This window comes from Ovis aries, chromosome 25, assembly GCF_016772045.2.
Source record: "Ovis aries strain OAR_USU_Benz2616 breed Rambouillet chromosome 25, ARS-UI_Ramb_v3.0, whole genome shotgun sequence".
Classification (NCBI taxonomy): Eukaryota; Metazoa; Chordata; class Mammalia; order Artiodactyla; family Bovidae; genus Ovis; species Ovis aries.
In genome coordinates this window covers 37,424,612-37,448,730 of record NC_056078.1, presented here as the reverse complement: position 1 = coordinate 37,448,730, position 24,119 = coordinate 37,424,612, and positions in this window count along the sequence as shown.

Sequence of the window (24,119 nt, the reverse complement as noted above, 5' to 3'; positions counted from 1 at the left end):
CATTTGTTTATTTTTGCTTTTATTTCCAGAATTCTGGGAGGTGGATCATAGAGGATCCTGCTGTGATTTATGTCTGAGAGTGTTTTGCCTATGTTCTCCTCTAGGAGTTTTATAGTTTCTGATCTTACATTTAGATCTTTCATCCATTTTGAGTTTATTTTTGAGTTTATTTTGAGTTTATTTTCTTTCGGAAAAGAAGAAGTAAAACTCTCACTGTTTGCAGATGACATGATCCTCTACATGGAAAACCCTAAAGACTCCACCAGAAAATTACTAGAGATCATCAATGAATATAGTAAAGTTGCAGGATATAAAATCAACACACAGAAATCCCTTGCATTCCTATACACGAATAATGAGAAAGTAGAAAAAGAAATTAAGGAAACAATTCCATTCACCATTGCAACGAAAAGAATAAAATACTTAGGAATATATCTACCTAAAGAAACTAAAGACCTATATATAGAAAACTATAAAACACTGATGAAAGAAATCAAAGAGGACACTAATAGATGGAGAAATATACCATGTTCATGGATTGGAAGAATCAATATAGTGAAAATGAGTATACTACCCAAAGCAATTTACAAATTCAATGCAATCCCTATCAAGCTACCAGCCACATTTTCACAGAACTAGAACAAATAATTTCAAGATTTGTATGGAAATACAAAAACCTCGAATAGCCAAAGCAATCTTGAGAAAGAAGAATGGAACTGGAGGAATCAACTTGCCTGACTTCAGGCTCTACTACAAAGCCACAGTCATCAAGATAGTATGGTACTGGCACAAAGACAGACATATAGATCAATGGAACAAAATAGAAAGCCCAGAGATAAATCCACACACATATGGACACCTTATCTTTGACAAAGGAGGCAAGAATATACAATGGAGTAAAGACAATCTCTTTAACAAGTGGTGCTGGGAAAACTGGTCAACCACTTGTAAAAGAATGAAACTAGATCACTTTCTAACACCGCACACAAAAAATATTCTCACTTTTAAACTAAAATATAGATATAGACAACTAGTATAGAACGCATATACAATTAATTATTGTGAGACTAACATCTTTGTTAGCAGTTGACCAATCAGTTCAAACCTAGAGGAGGAAATGGCAACCCACTTCAATATTCTTGCCTGGAATTTTAATAAACATGTCCTTGCACTGCTTTAGTTTTATCATACAAGTGTAACTCCCAAGGCTTCACAGACTCAGTGGTAAAGAATCTACTGCCCATACAGAAGACACAGCAGATGTAGGTTCAATCCATAGGTCAGGAAGGTCCTCTGGAGTAGGAAATGGCAACCCACTTCAGCATTCTTGCCTGAAAAATTCCATGGAGGAGCTTGGTAGACTACTGTCCCTGGGGTTGCAAAGAGTTGGACACAACTCAGTGACTGAGAATGTATACACGTATCTCCCTAAATCTTATTCTGTAGCCTCATCCATTTGTCTCTGTTTTGTTTTGATGTATCCATCCATTGGATTTGATTTGTAGGTTATGCTTTTGTCATTTTTTTCCTTATGTTTTATTTTTTAAAATTGAACTGTAATTTACATAAAATAAAATTTACAGATTGTAAATGTACATTTCAATAAACTGTTTCGAATCTATGCTTCTCTCTCACCACCAAGTCATCATCTCAAAAAGTTTCCTCACCTGTCTTTTTTCTATTTATCCCATCTCCCACAGGCAACAACTGTTCTCATCTTCATCATCATAGATTTTCCTTGTTCTTGAATGTCATAGAAAGAGAATTATGCAGTGTGTACTCTTCTGTTTCCAGGTTCTTTCATTCAGCATAATGCTTTTTCAGCTATTCGTCATCTGTCTTCTTTCATCACTAAATAGTATTCCATTCTACAAATATACTATATTATTCTTTATCCATTCTTTTGTTCAGGGACACATGGATTGATTTCAACTTTGAGAAAACATCAGTAAAATGTGGACATTCTTATACAGGTCTTTTCATGAATGTGTTTTCATTTCTCTTGGGAAAATTTCTAGAAGTGAAATTGTTGGATTGTGTAGTAAGCATAGGTTAAACTTTATAAGAATCCAACTGGTTTTAAAAACATTTGTACCATTTTACATTCCAACCGGTAATATACGAGCATATTGGTTGCTTCACAAATTTGCCAACAATTGGAATGGAAGAGCCATTCTAGTGGGTGTAGGGTGGTATCACACTGCGGTTTGTTTTACATTTATCTGATGACTAATGCACTGAGCATCTTACCGTGTGCCTTTTGGAGAACATTATTTGTGAAGTGTCTGTCCAAGGTTTCCCCTATTTTAATTGGGTAGTGGGTTATTTCATCTATTTTTATGTTGTAGAAGTGCTTTATACACAGACCTGTATGTGTTCACACAAACACACACACAGTCCTTGCTCACATATATATATGTCAGCAGGTGTAATGGTGGATGTCTGTCAGATGTATTGAGAATATTTTCTCCAAGTCTATACCAACTCTATTTTCTTACAAGTGTCTTTTGAGGAGACTATTTAATGCTGTCTAATTAACTGAATTTTTATTTGTTGTTTTCCCTGGTGGCTCAGACAGTAAAGCATCTGCCTACAGTGCGGGAGACCTGGGTTCGATCCCTAGGTCAGGAAGATCTTCTGGAGAAGGAAATGGCAACCCACTCCAGGACTCTTGCCTGGAAAATCCCATGGACGGAGGAGCATAGTAGGCTATACAGTCCGTGGGGTCACAAAGAGTCGGACACGACTGAGCGACTTCACTTCACTTCTTCACTTTTTGTGCATCCATGAAATTTTTATCCACTCCAAGTTCATAAAAATATTCATCAGTATTTTTATCTAGAATTTTAATTAGTTTAGCTTTTATGTTTATTTATATTGTAAATCTCACATTAGTTTGCGTGTATAGTATCATATACAGGTCAGGTTTTTTTTTTTCATACAAATATCTAGTAGTTTTATTGCCATTAAAAAAAATTATCCTTGCCTCACTGAACTATTTTAGATGCTTTAAAAAAAAAAATCAGTTGACCATGAATGTTCAAGTTTATTTCTCTAATCTTTTACTTTATGTTTTACTATGTTTTTTAACCCTTGATCCAATATACTCTGTCTTGAGTCCTCTTTCTTCTTTTCCAAATCTTTTTACACTTTGCTAATGACTTTGGATTTCCATGTAAATTTTGGAGTTATCTTCAGTTCAGTTCAGTTCAGTTCAGTCACTCAGTCATGTCCTACTCTTTGCAACCGCGTGAATCGCAGCACGCCAGGCCTCCCTGTCCATCACTAACTCCCGGAGTTCACTCAAACTCATGTCCATCAAGTTGTTGATGCCATCCAGCCATCTCATCCTCTGTCGTCCCCTTTTCCTCCTGCCCCCAATCCCTCCCAGCACCAGGGTCTTTTCCAATGAGTCAACTTTTCGCATGAGGTGGCCAAAGTACTGGAGTTTCAGCTTCAGCATCAGTCCTTCCAATGAACACCCAGGACTGATCTCCTGGTAAAGTGGTATTTCCCAATCATTTATTAGTATATAGAAATATAGTATATAGAAATAGTAAAAAAAAAAAAACCCAAAAAACTGATGCTTTCAAATTGTGGCGTTGGACCGAAGAAACCAGAATTGAAAGAGACACATGTACCCCAATATTCATCGCAGCACTGTTTATAATAGCCAGGACATGCAAGCAACCGAGATGTCCATTGGCAGATGAATGGATAAGAAAGCTGTGGTACATATACACAATGGAGTATTACTCAGCCATTAAAAAGAATGCATTTGAATCAGTTCTAATGAGGTGGATGAAACTGGAGCCTATTATACAGAGTGAAGTAAATCAGAAAGAAAAATACCAATACAGTATACTGACACAAATATATGGAATTTAGAAAGATTGTAACAATGACCCTATATGTGAGACAGCGAAAGAGACACAGATATAAAGAACAGTCTTGGACTCTGTGGGAGAAGGTGAAGGTGGAATGATTTGAGAGAATAGCATTGAAACATGTATGTTATCATATGTGAAACAGATCTCCAGTCCAGGTTCAATGCTTGAGCCAGGGCATTTAGGGCTGGTGCACTGGGATGACCCTGAGGGATGGGATGGGGAGGGAGAGGGGAGGGGGGTTTAGGATGGGGAACACATGTATACTCATGGCTGATTCATGTCAACGCATGGCAAAAACCAGTATAATATTGTAAAGTAATTAGCCTTCAATTAAAAGAAATAATTAATTAAAAAAAAGAAAAACAAACTGTGGTGTTGGAGAAGACGCTTGAAAGTCCCTTGGATTACAGAGACATCAAACCAGTCAATCCTACACAGGAAATCAACCCTGAAAGGATTGGAAGGATTGATGCTAAAGCTGAAGCTTTAATACTTTGGCTACCTGATGTGAAGAGCCTACTCATTGGAAAAGACCTGGATGTTGGAAAAAACTGAGGGCAGGAGGAGAAGGGGGTAATATAAGATAAGATGGTTGGATGGCATCACTGACATGACACAGTGGACATGAATTTGAGTGAGCTCCAGAAGATGGTGAAGAACAGGAAAGCCTGGTGGATGCAGTCCATGGGGTCACAAAGAGTCATACATAACTTAGGAACTGAACAATAACAACATATAGAAATACAATTCATCTTACTATATTCGCAATTTAACTTTCAATAATAATAGTAATTCTAATAGTAAAATTTATTCCTTTTAGATGGATTCCTTTCTTAGGATTTTAAACCTAAACCATCAAGCAGTCAGCAAATAAAGACATCTTTGTATCTGTGCACTTTATATCTGTTTTCTTCTAGTAACTCATTCCCAAAGGGAGGGTTATAAAAATTAAGTGAGGAAACAACTTATAAAGTGAGAATAAGTATTTTTGCTGTTTTTCCTTTCTAGTCTTCTCTCAATATCAACCAGCACTGACTACAATCAGTCAATGTGTCCATTCTTGTCTTTTTCCTCTCTGGGAGCATTGTGTCTACCAGAATGGATGGAGTGATTTCCTGAATTGCCAAAGGTAGGACTGCAAGGGTTTTCTTTCATTAGAAGGCAGCTGAGAAAAGGGGAGGCTTCTCAGCTGGTCTCCAAAAGAGAAAGAACACAGCAGCAGGATTTGGCCAATCACTACAAGTTTTCGTAAAACAGTGCTTTCTTTAAGGCTGCCTCTGAGAGGGTCCCTGGCTTATAAGTTTACCATTGTGGTTCATAGCCAGAGTTTCTCTTAGTGCTGGCAGGCTTTGATATCCCAGGAGGCATGTGAGAAACTGTGGTCCAGGCTGAATTAAGAAGAAATGAAAAATGCAATTACAGTGGAGACACATCCTATTTTCTTATCATTTTGTTTTTGTGTATGGCTGTGTTCACTTTAGTATTGTGCAAACTTGATAATTAGTTCCTTGAAGATTTCTGGTACTGACTTGAATTAAATTGAGGAAAAAAACTTTCATCAAACATCGTCGGATCTGGATATAGAGGAATGAATGTGTAATACAATGTGAAAAAGGAAAGCAGAAGGAAATGCACAAGAGACTAGAAATAGAATGAGCTGGTAAAAGAGTATAAAAAAGGGGAAAAAAAGAGCTGAAAAGAAGTTGTAAAACATCCTGAAAATCTACCACATAACATGCATTATATATAGATCTTTTGCCTTTCATAACCTTTCTTTAACTTACGGAAAAGTTAATGCATGCTCATTTTCAGCAAATTTGTAAATTACATTTGTCAGTTATAATTCAGAGATAAAACTTGCCTGAAATCTCTTTTATATCATCATTAATATCATGTCATATTGTTTTTAACTGTTTCTTTGACATCACTCACATGTATCTATATCTGTCTATCATCTATTATATAATACAATGTATGACAATTTAGACCAGAAAGAACACATTGTTCTGTATTGTAGTATTAGCTACCCAGTCCTGTCCAGCTCTTTGCCACCCCATGGACTGGGACCCACCAGGCTCCTCTGTCCATGGGATTTCCCAGGCAAGAGTACTGGAGTGGGTAGCCATATCCTTCTTCAGGGCATCTTCCCAACCCAGGGATTGAACCTGGGTCTCCTGCACTGCAGGTGGATTCTTTACTGTCTGAGTCACCAAGTAATGTATGTTAAATAGACTCTGTAACTTAGATTTTATTTAATATACAATTTTAATCAACTTTATTGAGGTGTAATTTATAGAAAAGGCCAGTCATTTGAAGCTGACATTTGGGAACTGATAAACTTAGGCACCCATTAACCATAGCCCCATTCAAGATGCTGAACATTTCCGTTACCTCAGAATGTTCTCTTGTGGCTTCTGCATTAAAGCATCCCTTACTGCTGTTTCAGGCAATCAGTGACTTCCAAACTTATGAAGTAGTTTTATACATGTATGTATAAACTATGTATACATTAGGCATAGATTAATTTTAAACATTAGTTTTATGGATTCTATTATTTCATATAAATCAGATATTATAAGTACTCTATGTCTGATTTCTTTGATTTTGCATACTGTTTTTGATATTCATTCGTGTTTGCTTTTATATGTATGTGTTCACTCATTTTACTGCTGAGTAGCATTTAATTGTATGAATATACCACCATATTATTTATTGGAAGTCTGGATTTCATTTGTTAATATTTGATCTGGAACTTTTGAATCTATGTTCATGACTAATTCTGGTCTGTAATTTAAAACTTCTGGAAATCCTTTGTCAGCTTTAGGCATAGTGTTTGACTGTTGTATTGCCTTCATAAAATGTTTATAGAGGTGGGTTCTCCATTTCTTTATTATTATGATAACCAGAAAGCTTTATGAGAGCAATCTAGTTCCTAGTATGAATTTACCAGTTTCTCAGATCTCTCATTTATGGAGAATTTGTATTCTTTATTGTTTTCATACAGTATTTCTCATATAGTATTCCATGGAAGAGAAGACTTTCTTGATTGATTGATTTTTCAGTTCAGTTCAATCGCTCAGTCGTGTCCAACTCTTCGCAACCTCATGAACTGCAGCACGCCAGGACTCCCTGTCCATCACCAACTCCCGGAGTTCACCCAAACCCATGTCTATCGAGTCGATGATGCCATCTAACCATCTTATCCTCTGTCATCCCCTTCTCCTCCTGCCCTCAATCTTTCCCAGCATCAGGATCTTTTCCAATGAGTGAGCTCTTCTCATCAGGTGGCCAAAGTATTGGAGTTTCAGCTTCAACATCAGTCCTTCCAATGAACACCCAGAACTGATCTCTTTTAGGATGGACTGGTTGGATTTCCTTTCAGTCCAAGGGACTCTCAAGAGTCTTCTCCAACACCACACTTCAAAAGCATCAACTCTTTGGCACTCAGCTTTCTTTATAGTCCAACTCTCATATCCATACATGACTACTGGAAAGCATAGCCTTGACTAGATGGACTTTTGTTGGCAAAGTAATGTCTCTGCTTTTTAATATGCTGTCTAGGTTGCTCATAACTTTCCTTCCAAGGAGTAAGTGTCTTTTAATTTAATTGCTGCAATCACCATCTGCAGTGATTTTGGAGACCAGAAAAATAAAGTCAGCCACTGTTTCCACTGTTTCCCCATTTATCTGCCATAAAGTGATGGGACCAGATGCCATGATCTTCGTTTTCTGAATGTTGAGCTTTAAGCCAACTTTTCCACTCTCCTCTTTCACTTTCATCAAGAGGTTCTTTAGTTCTTCTTCACTTTCTGCCATAAGGGTGGTGTCATCTGCATATCTGAGGTTATTGATATTTTTCCTGGCAATCTTGATTCCAGCTTGTGCTTCTTCCAGCCCAGCATTTCTCATGATGTACTCTGCATGGAAGTTAAATAAGCAAGGTGACAATATACAGCCTTGACATACTCCTTTTCCTATTTGGAACCAGTCTGTTGTTCCATGCCCAGTTCTAACTGTTGCTTCCTGACCTGCATACAGGTTTCTCAAGAGGCAGGTCAGGTGGTCTGGTATGCCCATCTCTTCCTATTTTTAATTGTTTAGAGGCTTTGCTTTAATTTTTTCCCTAGCTCCACAATAGTTTATATAACTTGTAAAAAAATGTCTATGTCAAAACTTGGAATAAGCTTCAAAACTTTTTTCATATCACTTCATTGGATATACCTTCTATATTTTGATATGTATTTTTCTCAGTCATTATTTTGAAAATAATATACTAGTGTGATTTGGTTTCTTAACTCAGGAGAGAGTATGGGAGCTTGACAGTTTTGATTTTGTTTTTATCACTTTTGTATTTTATTTATAATTTAGTGTCACTATATTTAAAGAGAATGGTCTATAATAATTTTGCCTTCACATATACAATGGAGTATGGAAAATAGGAAAAAAAAAAGCTGGTATAACAGCAAGAAAAATATTGGGCAAAAAGTAGGATTGGGCCTATGAGCATGCTTGTTTCTCTTATTTGCTTTTGTTTCAAAATCTTAAACCTGGTTAGGAGATTATATTGAATATCCAGGTATGTGATTCAGGATAGAGTGAGCGTCTGTAAGGAGGTGGAAGAGACAGAAAGATTCTTCCAGATGAAAAAGTTAACTGGAGCCTGGGAGAAGGGGGAAAGAAGTCCAGGATTCTTCTCCTTTAAAGAGGGGCTGTATTCTGTTGTCTTGCTAATGCTGGAAAAGAAAGAGAAGGATAACTGAGTTTTTTGGCTTTGACTAAATGGCCTGTTTTTCAAGCAGAGAACCTTGAATGAAAACTTAATGCCTTAAATTCTACCTTGTTTGTCCCTGCCTGTCCTATATCTGTTTTTAATCATCTAACATGTCTGCAAAGCTGTATTTCTAAAGAAATACTTTTAAATGTATTACATAAATAACATGTGATAAATGTTTTTCATGCAAAGATAGTTCTATCTTAGAAGGTATTACTCATTTTGATTGCTCATATTAACTGATAAATCTGATTTTTAATGTTTAAAAAATACTCTCTCTTTTAGATATCTGTTAATACAGCCTGTGAACTAAATGTGGTCTGGTACTTATTTTTATATGAGCTAGATTGTTTTTACATTTTTAAATAGAGAAAGAAAGGAAAAAAGAAAAATATGTGAGGGTGACCATATGTGGCACACAGAGCTTAAAATATCTACCAGCTGGTACTTTTCAAAAAAGGTTTGCTGACCTCTGCTCTGTTTTATTTCAAAACATACTTTTCAGCAGATGCTGTCACGCTACTCATAGTGTCTCTTTGCTTATCCGATCGCTGGTACATGTACCTCTTGACTTAGAGAGCAGGGGCTCCATTCCACATCTGTGCTCGTCAAGAAATGAATGCCCCGTCAGCACTCACTCTTAACTGGTGGATAAACATCCACTCTCTTGTGAAGAGCCGACTCATTGGAAAAGATCTGACTCATTGGAAAAGACCCTGATGCTGGGAAAGACTGAAGGAAGGAGGAGAAAAGGACAACGGAGGTTAAGATGGTTGGATGGCATCACTGACTCAGTGGGCCTGAGTTTGAGTAAATTGGGAAATGGTGAAGGACAGGGAAGCCTGGCGTGCTGCAGTCCATGGGGTCACAAAGAGTCGGACATGACGGAGCAACTGAACAACATCTCTTGCCCTTCAAGAGAGGGTTCTAAGGCACTTGCTCTGAGCGAGTTCACAGTGCCCAGAGGAATCAAGCTCTGGCTGACCAGGGCAGTGGTCACTTGATATTTCCTGGCTTTCTTTTGTTCCCTGACCCACTCCACCACTCGCTGCCGCTCTCTGCTGGTATTACCTCTCACCCTACTCACAGTTCATGTGCCATTGCCTAAAATAGTCTTCAGAATGCTCTTTTCTGTTTTTTCTGCTTCCTTGAATTTTACCCAGTACTTAATTTCATACATAATGAATTCTTGAGAACATGTACAAGTTAAATATGTATAATTTGAGAAGATAGATTTACATTTTATAAGTTCTCAGAGAGCCAAATGTATCATTTAAAAATTTCTCCCTACGGTAACCTTTAGTCGCTAATTTCAAGGGCATATTGTATATATCTTTTATATATACATATATTTTATATGCATTTTACATATTTATACCTATATATATTTTAGATTTTACTGATTTTTAATTTTTAAACTTAACTTTTCTTGACAATTTCACACATAGTTTACTATGATTATTCAATGACTAAGACTAAAGACTCAATTTCTTTATATACCCTTAATACTTTTTATCTCTAAGTTTTATCGTATTATATTATGATTGTGCTGGCTATGACCAGTAACCTCATTTTTAATTTTCTTCTCTTTCTATGACTTTAATTAAAATAATCACATCCAAATGAAATCAAGCTCTCAAATAACTGGAAAAACCCTGTTCAGATAAAGACAACAGTGCTGCAGCTAAAATGTATGTTTGACAGACTGGCCATTTCACCTTGAAATATTCATCAGAAGAAGAATGAAAACCATAATTGACTTGAGAAAGGTATTTCAGAGCAAACAATGCATTTTTAAAAGAATACCATACATACAAGTTAAATGTTTTTGTTAGTTTGTTTTTTTAAATCAAGAACCCCTACTAGCTTTTTCCTGTTTCCTCCAGGAACCCCTACAGTTTTGTGTTGCAGTAGCTTTTTTAATTCTAGTGATTTTTCTTCCTCTCTGCTTATTCTTGCAGAAAGAGACATTTATTTACCTCATGTTTATTTAGAGCAGTGCTTCTTAACCATGACTGCACAGTGGAATCCAGGGTGCTTTAAAGACAATATAGGGGCCTGGATCTCACCTCCAGGGATTCTGATTTAATTAGACTTTGGTGTGGCCTGGGCATTGGGAATTATGAAGTCATCCTGGATGATTTTAATTCACAGGCAGAATCAGCTATTCAATTGGGGTGTGTTGTGTTCTTTTTGAATCTTTCATATACAAGAGGAAAAATGAATTTACAACACAAAAATTCACAGTATAAACCCAATAGAGGGCTCTGTTTCTCTTCTGAAGAGTTCCTTTTCTCTGTGTTTTATTTGAAAGATGGAAGTTGCATGCTCTTAACTCTTGCAGGTGCTCCCTGTTTTCCAAGAGGCTATCCATCTGTACCACCAGTCATTGCTTTGTACTCCTGCCCTGAGTGCAGGGAAACCAGGGACTTTCTATTGCCAGTGCCGCAGCGTAAGTATTGATCCCAAGTCTAGAGAGATTCTAAATGGTTGTTGCTTTAAGGAATTCCCTTCTTCAAGTCTATCATCACCTCACCCTCCTATGGCCCCCTTGTTTATCAGCATCTCTTCTAGACTGTAGACTAGAAAAGTTCTTTTTTACTAGGCTTGCATCCATTTAATTGCTTGATTATCTAAGACAGACATGGTTCCAGGATTTTCCTTTTGGAGAAACTTAAGACAATCTTTCTACTGAAAGGGCACTAGAGCTCTTCTCTTGTGTCTTCTCACATACAGCAAACATGATGTCGTCACTAATCTCAAGTGTTAATTTGGCATTACTTTGGAGAAACTAGTGGAGACAGTTATTATGACTTTAGGGAAAGTTGCAGAACTTTCTTCAATTTAATCCAATTGCACATTTCTAGTCAACATTTTTAAAATTTTGGTACCTGGCTGCTAAGATTCCCTTGTTGCTAATGCCAATGAAGATTCTCTTTAACTCCTATCTTGTTCATTTCTGTGGTGATCAACGAGTCAAAAAATAACTGTGGATCCAACTTTTCTTTAAAAAAAAATTTTTTTTATTTTTAATTGAAGAATAATGCTTTACAGTATTGTGTTGGTTTCTACCAAACAGCAACATGAATCATCCATAGATTTACCCATGTCCCCTCAGCTTTTGATGGAGCAGTTCAGGTGGGCAGAATAGCGGTATGTGGTACGTGACCAGTGAAACCAGAAAGCATGGGTTCATCACCAAAGGATGGTCTATTACAAGGGTGAAGGCGCTGCCAACAGTGGCAGCCTTGCTATGTAGGTACAGGACGCATACATGTTTATAGTGTCAGAGATGGAAGTTCCACTCCCACCTCCTGCCACTGTGGCTTCCAAATTATTTCATGAAGTGTAAACTGCTCTTTCTGTCATTATTGGGCATCTGCCTAAGCAAAACAGGCCAATCATAAAAATTCCCCTGATGGGCACAGTGCATTGGTTTGCAGTTGATCTAAGTGGGACCAATCGGAAATTTACCAGGACATTTACAAAGAGGCAGAACTTCCATCCCGGTCTCTATAATGATCAAAGTTGAAAATGTGAGATAGAGGAGTCATCAGTAACTGTATTTCCTGCTCTGTGGATGAATCCAGTTGACAACTGATGCCGTCAAGTAAGGAGAAGGGATGAGACTCAGAAAATGTCCTGGGTGTGTCAAATTTCTGAGACCTAGCCACCAAAGTATATCTAGATTTCCATCTCTTGGGCAGCCAGTGAATTCCTTTTCACCTGAAATACTTAGAAATGGGTCTCTCTCACTTGGTTTTCCTGATGGCTCAGTGGTAAAGATTTGTCCTGCCAATGCAGAAGACGTGAATGTGATTCCTGGGTTGGGAGATGCCCTGGAGAAGGAAATGGCAACCCACCCCAGGATTCTTGCCTGGGAAATCCCATGGGCAGAGAAGCTTTGTGGGCTGCAGTTCATGGAATTGCAAAAGAGTCAGACATGACTTAGTAAATAGACAACATATGTCACTTCCAGACCAGAGTCCCAGGTAATAACAGCACTCACCATGTAATCAGAGGATCTGAGTTAGAGACCTGTCTCCAACCTTGGAAATTTGTACTGTAGACATTCCTGCAAAATGGTGATAACAATACCAGCACATTACCAGGAAGAAGTGAGAAAATTCTTACCTCAGTGTCTGGCAAGAAATTATAGAATGGAATAGCGATCAGAAATCAGTTATCTTTACCTTTCCCTTCCCACTCCTCTCCAACCACCTGCTGAAAGAACAGAGTAAAATCCCAGAGACACCCAGCAAAGGTCCCGTTCTTACTTTCAATCCTCTAAGAAAGACTTTTCTCTGAATGTTGTAGTTGGGGATCCAGTATGGTTTCACCTGAATCAAGTCTTACACTGTAAAAGAAAAATATAAAAGGAGGTCTTTTTGATAATTTTCCTTGCCCAAGAATCCACATTTTCCTCTTTCTGAGTAGCTTCATACCTTTTCTTAACAGTTGTGATCATGTATCACATTCTGAACCACAAGGAAGTAAACCCTGAACCAGGAAGTAAACCCTGGCAAGGTCTTAAAACATCCAAAGAAGTCAGACAATGTAACAGTCAGCAGAAAAATAAAAGAACATTTCATGTTATTCAATTTCAACAATCTCTGTAAACATCTTAAGGAAGCCAAAGTCTTCCATTTATCAGTTTAGTATGTCATTCTGCTCCAGAGGAAAATGGTAATAAAATGTTAAATAAAATGCCGTTAAGTGTTCAGAGACCACATCACAACATACCATGTGTGACAGCTCCCTGTGCACTCAGAATGTTCCACATTTGCAAATGAAAATCATCTCGCCTGCTTCCTAAAATGATTCCTTGGTATAAAATTCTGTGTAATTTTATATTTCAAACTCTTGTTCTCATTTGTGCCTTTTCCTCCTGCTTCCACTTGGGTAAGGGTGACATATTTATATCCTCACTTTGAGTTCAAAAACAGCGGAGAGAATTAGATAAACACACCAGGGGCCTGACAAGGCCATGGAACACCTCGCTCTGTTCCTGTACACCGCCTTCTATTACAGAAATGCACTTGTCCTTGGAAAAGTGTCTGTTTATTTCCTAGTTTTGGATACCACACCGCCTTTATGCCACTCTCTACAGCCAAAGTTCCATCAGATAAAAACTATAAACTAAGCTATGAAAACAACAGACAAGCTTTGGTGTCTCAGAAGCCGTGTGCACTTGCCAGTCATCGTGGAGTATAATTTCTTTGCATGTGAATGTGAACAGCTGGCATTTAAACAGTGCTGTGTGCCGCTGATCTTTAGGAGAAAGATTATGAGCCCTGTCGTCAGCAGATAACTAATTCAAGTCCAATTTCTGTTGACTAATTATATTTCTCCAATGAAAAGTACCTTATCCCTCCAAGTATCATGTCTCCACCCTTTATAAAATAGAAATAATAATTGCTCATGACCAATAAGTGGTTTGAGTAGAAATGAGATAAAACATATGAAATTAAATCTAACCATATTTGCAAATATCATATTTTAAAAAAAAACTTGTTTTATACTGGAGTATAGACAATTAACAATGTTGTAATAGTTTCAGGTGAAGAGCATAGGGACTTAGCCATACGTGGAAAAGCCATGTTTTGGAGTCAAATCAACCCAAGTAAATTTCCCAGAAGGATCATTGATGTTGTCTTCTGGAAAAAGAGCTCTTTAAGACAAGTGTCGATTTGCTTCTTGCAGAAGGAAGGGAATGTTAAACCATGTAATTAGCCATCCGAATTTTTTTTCACCACTCAGTCTCACTTTCCACTGACCTTAGAATGACCTAAGAACACTTCTGAATTGCTAATAGAAGAGAGGCGCTGAGGTAACTACAGTAAAAACACCTGCTCATTTCTCTGCCTTTGGAGGCTATGACAGAGCTGTTACTCATATGATGACCCCGGAATCAAGAATCAATGCCTCATATATCAGTCAAATGGAGCTCTTCCTTGGAATGGAGTTAACTGAGGGAGCTCTTGAGAGTCTTCAGTAACTATTTTAGAATTGATGATAACATGCAGGCTCGACAGTTTGCAACATGGGACTGTGGAAAGACAGTGACGCTCTAGGATGCAACACTCCCCTTCTGGAGTGGCTTCCCACTGAGGGCCTAGTCCTTCCATTTGTTATTGTTCAATCTCTGGGTTGTTTCCCACTCTTTGCAACCTCATAGACTGTAGCCTGCCAGGCTCTTCTTTCTATCCATGGGATTTCCAAGGCAAGAATACCGGAGCGGGTTGTCATTTCCTTCTCCAGGGGATCTTCTTGACCCACAGATCGAACCTGCATCTCCGGTATTGACAGGTGGATTCTTTACCACTCATCCACTAGGGAAGCCTAATTCTTCCACATAATACCGCAAATCTTTTCCATCTGGTTTGTTCTCTCTCTTCTCACTCTACTGCTCCCACACTGTAGATTTGCCTCTCCAAATGTCTATGTGCGTTATTCCCTCAGTGGCATGTGTCAAGGGAGACTGTCGCACGGGGCCTGTGTATCAGCATCTCTCATACTGCTCTTTCCCTGCAGGAAGTGAATAAGTGCTGATGAAGCAGCCTGTAAGAACTGTAAATTCTATTTCAATGTGAAAAGAATAATCTCTCGAGACAGCAGAGACGAGATGGGCACCTTTTTGCTTTTCTTCTGCTGTGTGGCTGTCAGGAAGGTCATTTGGGCTGCTCTAGCTTTCAGTGGAAAGGAATCTACCTTACATGCCATCAGACAGTTGTCATTGAATTCACTATCCTTTCTTAAGTCATAATTTTCATTATCTTCTTGTTGCAAAAGCCAGGATTTTTTTGTTTAACCATTTCCTACCAAAACAAAGCCAGACAGTCATTTATAAAACACTGAAGTCTCTTAGAGGGGCAAAACATAGTTCAGGAAAACATAAATCTTGAATTAATATTTAAAGCATGGCATACATTTCAAAAGATATTAACTCACCATAGACTCCTTGGAATGCCCTTTTTAGCCATGAAAAAAAAAGTTAAAAAAAATACTATACATTGAATCAACATTTCATGTACTCCATTATGAACAGAAAGAACTCCACAGTAAACTTGGAAATGGTTATAGAAAAAGATTATTGTTCAGACTGAAGAAGATGTGATCATCTTATATTTCTGACTGAAGTATTTGGTCTGGGGTAGAGCTGGGCCACAGATTAGAGAGGAGAATTAAGCTGCATTTGCCTGGGAAAGCTGCTGGTGTCTTGGGACGATCAACTCTAAACCTGGAGAATGTGAACATTTCTTAACTTTATGGAATACAAAAGAATATCAGCCAAGTCCACACCACAGCCTTTGATTTGTTTCAAGATCTTTCTCTCTAGGAGAGAATTTGAATCTATAACTGAGGCTGAGATACATAGAAACATATTTGGTGGGTCGTTTTCACCAATGAGAGGGAAGATAGCAAAACTGCAGCTAAGCTCTAAATTTAAATGCGTCAAAGCCCTTCTGTTTGATTAACACTAAATGCAGCCTTTCTCTGTACCCTGCTCCTTTACTGACCCCACCTCCAGGGAGAATGTGTGGCAGGGGAGCAGATGCCTGCCTCTGTAGGGCCCCCAGACGTCCTTTTATCCACCAGCCTCTGTAGGGCCCCCAGACGTCCTTTTATCCACCATGGGTGGGGATCTCTATTCCTCTGGTATCCATTCACCCCTTGCCCTGTTGGAGGCTATAACTGGGACTCCAGGCTTCTGGCTGTGCTCTTTTGAACTGCTGATTTTCTACCCCTTCTGTCTGGTGAGAAACATCATTGTTCGCTGCCAATCTTCTCAGGTATTGTTGGGATAAGCAAGCTTTAGCAGGAGTTTCCTATCAGAGCTATTGAGCACACAGACCTCGCAGGCATTAGGGACAGGGGATGATAAAGGTGGGACTTGGTGATGGTCTGGGCTGGGTAGAGAATGGTCAGAAAGCTTTCCTCATCTGAGAGCCCTGCAGCTTACGGGTTAAGAGCAGAAGCCTAAGAAAGAAATGTCTTAATTTTAGTCCTAATTAACTAGCTCTATGACCTTGGGTAAATTATTGAATCTTGTTTCTCCTTAAATGTGAAGTGTGAATAATGAAAGTTCCTGCCTGATGGCCTAATTGAGAAGCACTTAGCCTTATAATTGGTACAAGGTAAGCACCCTTGGAAAATCTCTTGATACATAGCCTTCTAATGTTAAGCACAGTAACGATGACATACCTCCATTCTTTTTCGTTGAGATGTAATTGACATATAACATTATGGTAGTTTTGGGTGTACAATATAATGATTCAATATTTGTATATATTAGAAAATGATCATCACAATGAGTCTAGTTAACATCTAACAGCATACACAGAATTTTTTTCTTGTGATTCTTTCTTGAGAATTTTTTTTCTTCCTCCATTTTTAATTATTAATCCATCAGCAACCTATGTTTGATGAACATTTACTTTTATAATGGGCCAGACATTGCCTTTCATTAACTTTATTCATGAATTCTGCCATCAATTGCCCTGGTGAGTTTGCCCTTTTGCACATGTTGGCTTTTAAAATACCTGAAGACATGAGTTTCTATCCTTCTATCCTTCCACCATAAGCTTTCATCCTTTTCGGGTAAAATGACTCACTATTTCAAAAGAAAACTACCAAGTACTCATCTTTATTGTTTGTTATTTTTAGTCACCATGTCTGACTTATATGCAACCCCATGGACTGTAGCCTGCCAGGCTCCTCTGTTCATGATATTTCCCAGGCAAGAATACTGCAGTGGGTTGCCATTTGCTCCTCTAGGGGATTTTCCCAACCCAGAGACAGAGCCTGCATCTCTTGCATTGGCAGGCAGATTCTTTACCGCAGAGTCACCAGGGAAGCCCTCTCATCTATATAGTTTCTAGTGTATCAGTACCTTATTAAATTGTATCACCCAGAATATTCCAAGTATAATTAAAAATACATGGTGTAATTGAACTTAATGCATTTTAGTAGCATATTGGCCTGCTCAGCACTGCTGGCACACTGGTGGCACAAAGTGAGCTTTCAGTTACCCAAACCTCTGGAGTTTTTCACATTCTTGTATATTTTGCACCTTGGCTAAATTGCATTTATCAGATTCAGCTATTTCAAACAGCTTAATAATTATGGATTCCTGATTTCCTCATTCACTGTTACACAGTTCTTCCACCTTTGAAAGTGTCATCCTCAAGAATTATAAGCATGCCATATATCTTCATGTCATTTATAAAAATGTTGTCCTCAACTTCTAGTTGAGTCTTATGAATTAAACAGAATTATCTCTGCTCCTTTCTCCTTTTTTATTGAAGTATAGTGGACTTACTACATTGTGTCAATTTCTGCTGTATAACAAAGTGATTCATTCTATTTTATATTCTTTTCCATTATGGTTTATCTCAGGATATTGAATGTAGTTCCCTGTGGTATACAGTAGGACCTTATTGCTTATCCATTCTGTATATAATAGATCTGCTAACCCCAAACTCCCAGTCCATACCGCCCCGCCCCAGCTTTGGCAACCACAAGTCTGTTCTCCCTGTCTGTCTGTTCCTGTTTCATCGACACTTTATTTGTGTCATATTTTAGACTCCACATCTAAGTGATAGCATATGATATTTGTCTTTCTCTCTCTGACTTACTTCAGTTAGTAGCTGAATTGCATCATTTCATCCTTTTTATTGCTGAGTAGTATTCCATTGCATATATGCACCACATTGTCTTTATCCATCCATCTATTGATGGACATTTATGTTGTTTTCATGTCTTGGCTATTGTGAATAATAACGCTATGAACATTGGAGTGCATATATATTTTTGGATTATAGTTTTGTCCAGATATATGCCCAGGAGTAGGGTTTCTCTTTTCTGAAAGTCTGCTTAAATGACAGTTATGGGAGAGAAACTTTACTTGCAGAGATGGCTACCAAAAAGAAATAACCATGTTCCCATGTAGAATCTTAGAGAGGCTCTGGAACTGGAGGCACCAGAGGTTCTGAGAAGCTGGATTCAGGTTTGGGGCTGGAAAAGTGTGTGAATTCTACAGCTTTGACTAGATGGATGTTTGTTGCCAAAGTAATGTAGAAGCCACAGATGCTGTAAACATAAATACACAATAAATTACCCAGCCCCTAGTCAGCTTAAGGCTGACACTGTGGAACCCCATGCTAATTAATCAAGTCCCATGGACAAGGACAATGTCAAACGGTTAAGAAAGACCCACTAGGAGGCTAGGGCAACGGTCTACACATATATTACTGTTACAAAGGGAGTGAAGAAGAATCAAATGGATAATTTTATCTCACTCATTAGTGGGTAAAAAATGGAAAATTCCTTTCAAAGAATGTAGACAAATCTTTGATGGGTAATGTGTTTATTTCCTAAGAAGGGATTATTGAATTTATTTGATTGTAAGATGCATACTTCTTTTCCACATTCTAACATTTCTGAGGTAACAATGTATTTTATGATCAATGTAATCAGAAAGTGTTATATTATACTTTAGTTGGCATTTTTTTTTTATTCCAGTAGAACATGAAATAATGATGTCCCTTGCTATTGATGGTGTATAGATTTAATGACATTTACTTCCCAGGTGGCGCTAGTGATGTAGAATTTATCTTCCAATGCAGAAGACACAAGAGTCATGGGTTCAATCCCTGAGTCAAGAAGAACCCTTGAAGCAGGAATTGGAAACCCACTCAAGTATTCTTGCCTGGAAAATTCTGTAGGCAGAGGTGCCTGGCAGGCATGGAAAGTGAAAGTGAAAGTGAAGTTGCTCAGTCATCTCTGACTCTTTGTGACACCATGGACTATAGCCTATCAGGCTTCTCCATCCATGGGATTTTCCAGGCAAGAGTACTGGAGTGGGTTGCCATTTCCTTCTCCAGTGGATCTTCCTGACCCAGGGATCAAACCCAGGTCTCTTGCATTGCAGGCAGGCATGGGTCTGGCTGCAAAGAGTGAGATATGACTGGACAACTTAACATATTAAATGCTTGTTATGTACTTGCCCTTTTCACACTGTTCATGGGATTCTCAAGACAAGAATACTTAAGTGGTTTGCCATTCCCTTCTCCAGTGGACCACGTTTTGTCAGAACTCTCCACCATGACCTGTCCATCTTGGGTGGCCCTACATGCATGGCTAATAGTTTCATTGAGTTAGACAAGGCTGTGGTCCATGTGATCAATTGGTTAGTTTCCTGTGATTGTGGTTTTCAGTCTGTCTGCCCTCTGATGGAGAAGGATAAGAGGCTTATGGAAGCTTCCTGATGGGAGAGACTGGCTGAGGGGGGAAACTGGGTCTTGTTCTGATGGGTGGGGCCATACATAATAAATCTTAATCAAATTTTCTGTTGATAGGTGGGGCTGTGTTCCCTCCCTGTTATTTGACCTGATGCCAAACTATGGTGGAGGTAACGAAGTTAATGGCGACCTCCTTCCAAAGGTCCCATGCACTCACTGCTGCATTCAGTGCCCCCAACCCTGCAGCAGGCCACCACCAGCCCACACCTCCACTAGAGACTCCTGGACACTTATGGGCAAGTCTGGGTCAGTCTCTTGAAGGATCACTGTTCCTTTCTCCTGGGTCCTGGTGCGCACAAGGTTCTGTTTGTGCCCTCCAAGAGTCTGTTTCCCAAGTCCTGCGTAAGTTCTGGCAGCTCTATGGTGGGTTAATGGCGACCTCCTCCAAGAGGGCTTATGCCATACCCAGGTCTACTGCACCCAGAGCCCCTGCACCCGCAGCAGTCCGCTGCTGACCCATATCTCCTCAGGAGACACCCAAACCAGTTCTGTCTCAGTTTCTGTGGGGTCTCTGAGTCCTGGTGCACACAAGGTACATTTGAGCCCTCTGAGTATCTCTGGTGCTTTTTTAACTTATATGCAGAGTACATTATGAAAAATGCTGGATTGGATGAGGCACAAATTGGCATCAAGATTGCTTGGAGAAATATCAATCACCTCAGATATGCAGATGACACCACTCTTATGGGAGAAAGAAAAGAAGAACTACAGAGCCCCTTGATGAAAGTGAAAGAAGAGAGTGAAAAAGTTGACTTAAAACTCAACATTCAGAAAACTAAGGTCATGGCATCTGGTCCCATCACTTCATGGGAAATAGATGGGGAAATGGTGGAAACAGTGACAGACTTTATTTGGGGGAAGGCTCCAAAATCACTGCAGATGGTGACTGCAGCCATGAAATTAAAAGACGCTTGCTCCTTGGAAGGAAAGTTATGACCAACCTACACAGCGTATTGAAAAGCAGAGATATTACTTTGCCAACAAAGGTCCATCTAGTCAAAGCTATGATTTTTCCAGTGGTCATGTATGGATGTGAGAGTTGGACTATAAAGAAAGCTGAGTGCTGAAGAATTGATGCTTTTGAACTGTGGTGTTGGAGAAGACTCTTGAGAGTCCTTTGGACTGCAAGGAGCTCGAATCAGTCCATTCAAAAGGAGATCAGTCCTGACTATTCATTGGAAGGACTGGTGCTGAAGCTGAAACTCCAATACTTCGGCCACCTGATGCCCAAAACTGACTCATTTGAAAAGACCCTGATGCTGGGAAAGATTGAAGGTGGGACGAGTAGGGGACGACAGAAGATGAGATGGTTGGATGGCATCACTGACTCAATTGATAAGAGTTTGAGTAAACTCCGGGAGTTGTTGATGGACAGGGAGGCCTGGTGTGATGCAGTTCATGGGGTCGCAAAGAGTCGGACACGACTGAGCAACTGAACTGAACTGAATGTACTTGCCCTGGATAGGCAGTAAATTCAGAACTCTTATAGATATCAATAATTACATTTTGCAGATATAAGCGAAGATCAGAACCCTGTTCTCTCTCTCTCCATACAAGCAATAGTCAACCCTTTTCACACTGATTCTGAGACAGAGCAATGATGCTAACATCGATCTGTCCTATTCAAGAGCTACAATTGATAACAATTGGGAACAGTTTAGGACAGTGATTAAAATAAAAAAAAATAGGAGCTTCAGCATCAGAGGCTAATGAATGAAAACACTTTGGATGATATTTGTCATACGATTTAAAAAATGCACACTATTATTTAATGAATTTATTTGGGTGCTCCAAGTCTTGGTTGTGGTGTATGGGATCTTAGTTCCCTGACCAGGGATTGACCCAGGACCCCTGTATTGGGAGCACAGAGTCTTAGCCACTGGACCACCAGGGAAGTCTCAAATACTGAGTTTAAGCCAGCTTTTACACTCTCCTCTTTTACCTTCATCAATAGCCTCTTTAGCTACCCTTCACTTTCTGCAATTAGGCTGGTATCATGTGCATATGTGAGGATATTGATATTTCTCTCAGTAATCTTGATTCGATTGAGCTTCATCTATCCTGGCATTTTGCATGATGTATTCTGCATATGAGTTAAATAAACAGGTTGACAATATACAGCCTTGACATACTCCTCTCCCAATTTGGAATCAGTCAATTTTTCCATGTCTGTTTCTAACTGTTGCTTCTTGACCTGAATACAGGTTTCTCAGGAGGCAGGTAAGGTGATCTGGTATTCCCATCTCTTGAAGAATTTTCCAGTTTGTTGTGATCCAGATCCACACAGTCAAAGACTTTACCATAGTCAATGAAGCAAAAGTAGATGTTTTTAATGAAATTATCTTTCTTTTTCTATGATTAAACAGATATTGACAATTTAACCTCTGGTTCCTCTGCCTTTTCTAAATTCAGCTTGTACATCTGGAAGTTCTTTGTTCCCATACTGTTGAAGCCTAGCTTGGAGGATTTTGAGCATGACCTTGCTAACATGTGAAATGAGTGCAGCTGTGCAGTAGTTTGAACATTCTTTGGTGTGGCCCTTTTTGAGATTGGAATGAAAACTGACCTTTACCAGTCCTGTGGCCACTGCTGAGTTTTCCAAATTTGAAGGCATATTGAGTGCAGCTCTTTCACAGCATCATCTTTTAGGATTTGAAATAGCTCAACTGGAATTCCATCACCTCCACTAGCTTTGTTTGTAGTAACGTTTCCTAAGGTCCACTTAACTTCAAACTGCAGCATGTCTGGCTCTAGGTGAGTGATACCTTCCTGGTTATCCAGGTCATTAAGACCTTTTTTTGTACAGTTCTGTGTATTCTTGCCACCTCTTCTTAATCTCTTCTACTTCCGTTAAATCCATACCCTTTCTGTCCTTTATTGTGCCCATCTTTGCATAAAATGTCCTCTTGGTATCTCTAATTTTCAAGAAGGGATTTCTAGTCTTTCCCATTCTATTGTTTTCCTCTATTCCTTTGCACTGTTTGCTTAAGAAGACTTCTTTTCTCTCCTTGGTATTCTTTGAAACTCTGCATTCAGATGGGTATAGCTTTCCTTTTCTCCTTTACCTTTTGCTTCTCTTCTTTTCTTAGCTATTTGTGAGGCCTCCTCAGACAATCATTTTGCCTTTTTGCATTTCTTTTTCTTGGGGGTAGTTTTGATCACCGCCTCCTGTACAATGTTATGAAACTCTGTCCATAGTTCCTCATGCACTCCCTCAGATCTAATCCCTTGAATTTATTTGTTACTTCCACTGCATAGTCACAAGGGATTTGATTCGGTTCATGCCTCTGTGGCCTAGTGGTTTTTCCTGCTTGCTTCAATTTAAGTCTGAATTTTGCAATAAGGAGTTCAGATATGAGCCACAGTCAGCTCCAGGTCTTATTTTTTCTGACAGTATAGATATTCCCCATCTTTGGCTGCAAAAATGCAATCAATCTGACTTTTATATTGACCATCTGGTGATGTCCATGTGTATATCTTCTCTTATGTTGTTTGAAGAAGGTGTTTGCTATGACCAGTGTGTTCTGTTGGCAAAGCTCTGTTAGCCTTTGCCCTGCTTCATTTTTTACTCCATGGCCAAACTTACCTGTTACTCCAGGTATCACTTGACTTCCTACTTTTGCATTCCAGTCCCCTATGATAAAAAGGACATTTTATTTTCTTTAGGTGTGAGTTCTAGAAGGTCTTGTAGACCTTCATAGAACCATTCAGTTTCTTTGGCGTTAGTGGTTGGGGCATAGACTTGGATTACTGTGATATTGTATGGTTTATCTGGGAAAGGAACGGAGATCATTCAGTCATTTTTGAGATTGCACCCAAGTACTGCATTTTGGACTCTTTTGTTGACTAAGAGGGGTACTCCATTTCTTCTAGGGGATTCTTGCCCACAGTAATATATATATATATATAATGGTCATCTGAATTAAATTTACCCATTCCTGTCCATTTTAGTTCACTGATCTATACTGTCGATGTTCACTCTTACCATCTCCTGTTTGACCACTTCCAACTTACCTTGATTCATAGATCTAACATTCCAGGTTCTTATGCAGTATTTCTCTTTATAGCGTTGGACTTTACTCTCACCACCAGACATGTCCACAGCTAGACATAGTTTCTGTTTTCATTCCTTCTGGAGCTATTTCTCCCTTCTTC